This window comes from Neoarius graeffei, chromosome 25 (assembly GCF_027579695.1).
Source record: "Neoarius graeffei isolate fNeoGra1 chromosome 25, fNeoGra1.pri, whole genome shotgun sequence".
Taxonomy (NCBI): Eukaryota; Metazoa; Chordata; class Actinopteri; order Siluriformes; family Ariidae; genus Neoarius; species Neoarius graeffei.
The window spans coordinates 58202996-58207995 of NC_083593.1; the positions used below are offsets into that span (position 1 = coordinate 58202996).

Here is a 5000-nt window from a genome sequence, read left to right on the forward strand (position 1 = left end):
GTGATACTGCTCCAGGGCTTTCAGATGTCTACTGTAGGTAGTCCAGGTATCAGCTCCATAGAGCAGGGTGGGAAGAATGACGGCTTGATAGACCAGGAGTTTGGTTTTGGTCAGGATTTCGCGGTTGTCAAAGACCCTGTCTCTCAGCCTAGCGAAAGCTGCGCTGGCACACCCTATGCGGTGGTGGATTTCTGCATCAATGTCAGCTCTTGTGGATAGAAGACTGCCAAGATACATGAATTGGTCCACATTTTCCAGGGTGTTGTTGTCCACATGGATTGCTGGGGCCTTGGAGGGTGTGTCAGGGGCTGGTTGGTACAATATCTGAGTTTTCCTGATGTTAATATCAAGTCCCAGGAGTTGGTAGGCTCTGGCAAAGGCGTCCATGATGCTCTGGAGGTCCGCTTCAGAAAGAGCCACTAGGGCGTTATCGTCAGCATATTGGAGCTCCATGATGGAGGATGTGAGCACCTTGCTTTTTGCCCTGAACCTGTTGATGTTGAAGAGCCCGCTGTCTGTCCTGTATATGAACTTGAGATCCTCAGGTAGGTTTTGGCTGGTGAGGTGGAGGATGGTGGCGATGAAGATGGAGAAGAGGGTTGGTGCAATGATGCAGCTCTGCTTGACACCGGTGTGCACTTTGAAAGGGGCTGTTTCACAGCCACCATTTCCAACTACGGTTGCGGTCATGTCATCATGTAGTAGGCGCAAGATCTTCAGATACTTGTCTGGGCATCCGATCTTGGATAGAGCGCACCAGAGGGCAGGTCTGTTCACGGAATCAAAGGCCTTTGTAAGATCGATGAATGCCATGTACAGGGGTAGGTGTTGCTCTCAACATTTCTCCTGCAGCTGGCAAGCTGTGAAAATCATGTCGGAGGTTCCTCTGGCGGGGCAGAAGCCACACTGTGACTCTGGGAGGATCACTTCTGACAGTGGCAGTAGTCGGTTGGCCAAAATACGGGCCAGTACTTTGCCTGTGGTGGATAGGAGGGAGATGCCCCTGTAGTTGCCACAGTCCGCTTTATCTCCCTTCTTGAATATGGTAACAATCAGGGCATCCCTGAGTTCGGCAGGGATTTTCTCCTCCTCCCAGATCTTAGAAAGGAGGCTGTGGATGTGACTGAGGAGTTTGGGCCCGCCTTGCTTGAGGATTTCTGCTGGAATCCCATCTGGTCCAGAGGCCTTGTTGTTACTCAATCTCCTGATGGCACCCAAGACCTCACTTTCAGTGGGAGGGTCATCCAAATGCTCCATGATGGGCCGCTGAGGAATTTGGTTGATGGTTTCTGAGTTAACTGTGGTGTTTCGGTTCAGGAGCTCCCGGAAGTGTTCTTCCCATCTGGAGCTGATCCCTTCCTCGTCCTTCAGCAGGGTTTGCCCATCTTTGGAGCGGAGGAGATTGAGGCCTCGATAACTTGGGGCATACACAGCTTTGGTGGCATTGAAGAAGCCCCTGGTGTCACCCGAGTCAGCAAGCCTCTGGATCTCCAAGGCCTTCTCTGTCCACCACTGGTTCTTTAACTCTCGCACCCTGCACTGGACAAGTGCCTTTGCCTTGCAGTGGGCCTGTCTTTTAGCCTTACAATTGATGTCATTCTGCCAAGAACAAAAGGCTTTCCTTTTGGCATCGATTAGCTGTTCTATTTCGGTGTCATTGTCGTCAAACCAGTCTTGATGTTTCCTGGTCTTGTAGCCAAGGGTGTCCATGCAGGTCTCGAGTAAGATGGTCTTAAGGGTCTTCCAGTGTTCTTCCACGTCCTCAGGATATTCTTCAGGGAGTCGTTCAAGTAAGGTCTTCTGAAGTTGTTGCACTCTTTCTGTATCCCCCAAGCTGTCGGTGTTGAATTTAGGACGTGTTTGCTTCCTTTGGGTCCTCCTTTTCTGATGTAGCTGGATGTTCATTGTGGAGCGGATTAGGCGATGGTCTGTCCAACAATCATCCGCACAGGTCATGGCCCTGGTGATGTTAACATCCTTGCGATCTCTAGCCCTGACAATCACATAGTCAATGAGATGCCAGCACTTTGATCGAGGGTATATCCAGGAGGTTTTGAACCTGTTTCTCTGGCGGAAAAGGGTTTTTGTTATGACCAGCTCATGTTCAGCACACTTTGACAGTAGGAGGGTTCTATTGGAGTTGATATTTCCAACACCCTCTTTGCCTAGGGTGCCTTTCCAGAGCTTGTGATCCTTGCCAACCCTAGCATTGAAATCCCCGAGTAGGAGGATCTTGTCTTCCTTCAGGATGTTTGATAGGACCTGGTCAAGGGATGCATAGAAGGCCTCCTTGTCTTCGTCCTGTGAGTCCAGGGTTGGTGTGTAGGCACTCACAGCAGTGGCCATCTGGTTGTTTGAGAGCCTCACACTGTAAACCCGAATAAGTTGAGTTTACTTAAAAAAATTGAGGAAAGTGGTTGCCTTAAAAAAATAAGTAATTATTAATGATTGAATTGAGTACCTTAAACTTACAATCTTCTGGTAAGTTTAAGGTACTCAATTCAATCATTAATAATTACTTATTTTTTTTAAGGCAACCACTTTCCTCAATTTTTTTAAGTAAACTCAACTTATTCGGGTTTACAGTGCAGGCGCAGTGTCATGAGATGTTCATTGATGCTTACTGGAGATTCAGAGAGTTGGGAGATGAGACGGTTCTTGATGGCGAATCCCACTCCGTGGATTCTGGCTTCATCAGCTGGCTTTCCCTTCCAGAAGAAGGAGTATCCACCTTTCTCCTCCTTCAGTTGCCCTTCATCGGCCACGCGGGTTTCAGACAGGGCAGCAATGTCGATGTTAAACCTTTTCAGCTCCCTAGCAATTTTTGCAGATCTTCTTTCGGGGCGATCGTTGGGGGCCCTGTTCATAAGAGTCCTCACATTCCAGGCTCCAATGTTTATTGTTTTTTGTTTTCGACCGCTATGAGGCGAACCCACTGGGTGCAGTATTCCAGCCAGGTTTGAGAGGCAGGCTATTTTTAGGGCACCTTTTCTAGCCCCTTCCCCATTATGGGGTGAGCAGAGCGGATCCTTAATAGGGCTGCTCAGACGTGAGTGCTGCTACCGAGATGCTCTCTCTGCCTCAGTCCGAGAGCAAAACGACTGAATCAGACACCCACCGCCTATGTGCCAGTGCATGACTAGGAGCTCCCAGACTTCACTGTCCTGCTCCCATTACCATTTCCTGATCACCATAGGACTTGAAGAGGGGTTGGGTGTTGGGGGGGTCAGGAAAACGCCTGTGCGTGGAATCGTTTAGAGTGGGGAGACTGGTGCACTGGCAGCCATCACACTGTTCTTGGCAGAGAGAGAGCCAGACTCCAATGGCATGAAGATCAAGATGATCGGTGGCCTCTCTTTGCTGCAGCCTTCTTCCGCCTTTGTGACTGCTGTGGTGCACTTCTGCCACCTTCCTCCGCCCACTCCGCCGTTGAAGGACTTGTTTGGGTCGCTCTTCGTCTGGAACCTCCCCTTCGACCTTACCACCATGGGTGACCCTACCAGGAGCTTAGGCTCCAGACGGCTTTGTTCTCAGGTTCATCGGAACACACAAGGCTCTCCACCATGGCAAGGTGGCGACCCAGGGAGAACACACACACACACACACACACACACACACACACACACACACACACACACACACTCTCTCTCATACACACTCTCTCATACACTCTCTCTCTCTCTCTCTCTCTCTCTCTCTCTCTCTCATACACACTCTCTCTCTCATACACTCTCTCATACACTCTCTCTCATACACTCTCTCATACACACTTTCATACACTCTCTCATACACATACAGTCTCTCTCATACACTCTCTCATACACACTCTCTCTCATACACTCTCTCATACACTCTCTCTCTCTCTCTCTCTCTCTCTCATACACTCTCTCATACACTCTCATACACACTCTCTCATACACACTCTCCCTCTTTCTCATACACTCTCTCATACTCTCTCTCTCTCTCTCATACACTCTCTCTCATACACTCTCTCATACACTCTCTCATACACATACAGTCTCTCTCATACACTCTCTCATACACACTCTCTCTCATACACTCTCTCTACACACTCTCATACACTCTCTCTCATACACTCTCTCATACACTCTCTCATATACATACAGTCTCTCTCATACACTCTCTCATACACACTCTCTCATACACACTCTCTCATACACTCTCTCATACTCTCTCTCTCATACACTCTCATACACACTTTCTCATACACACTCTCCCTCTTTCTCATACACTCTCTCATACACACACTCTCTCTCTCTCTCTCTCTCTCTCTCTCTCTCTCTCTCTCTCTCTCTCTCTCTCATACACTCTCTCTCTCTCATACACACACTCTCTCATACACTCTCTCATACACACTCTCTCTCTCATACACTCTCATACACACTCTCTCATACACACTCTCTCCCTCTTTCTCATACACTCTCTCATACACTCTCTCTCTCATACACTCTCTCTCATACACACTCTCTCATACACACTCTCCCTCTTTCTCATACTCTCTCTCTCTCTCTCTCTCTCTCTCATACACTCTCTCTCTCATACACACTCTGTCATACACTCTCTCTCTCATACACTCTCTCATACACTCTCTCTCATACACTCTCTCATACACTCTCTCTCTCATACACATACAGTCTCTCTCATACACTCTCTCATACACACTCTCTCTCTCTCTCTCTCTCTCTCTCTCTCTCTCTCATACACTCTCTCTCATACACTCTCATACACACTCTCTCATGCACACTCTCCCTCTTTCTCATACACTCTCTCATACACTCTCTCTCTCTCTCTCTCTCTCTCTCATACACTCTCATACACACTCTCTCTCATACACTCTCTCTCTCATACACTCTCTCATACACACTCTCATACACTCTCTCATACACACTCTCATACACTCTCTCATACTCTCATACACTCTCTCATACACACTCTCATACACTCTCTCATACACATACAGTCTCTCTCATACACTCTCT

General features: G+C 48.2%; 1 protein-coding gene across 1 annotated transcript in view; it reads left to right on the forward strand.

Moving 5' to 3' along the window:
- The window catches only part of adamts6 (ADAM metallopeptidase with thrombospondin type 1 motif, 6), a 126490-nt gene that overhangs the window by 7316 nt on the left and 114174 nt on the right, over positions 1 to 5000 (forward strand). The window lies entirely within an intron of this gene.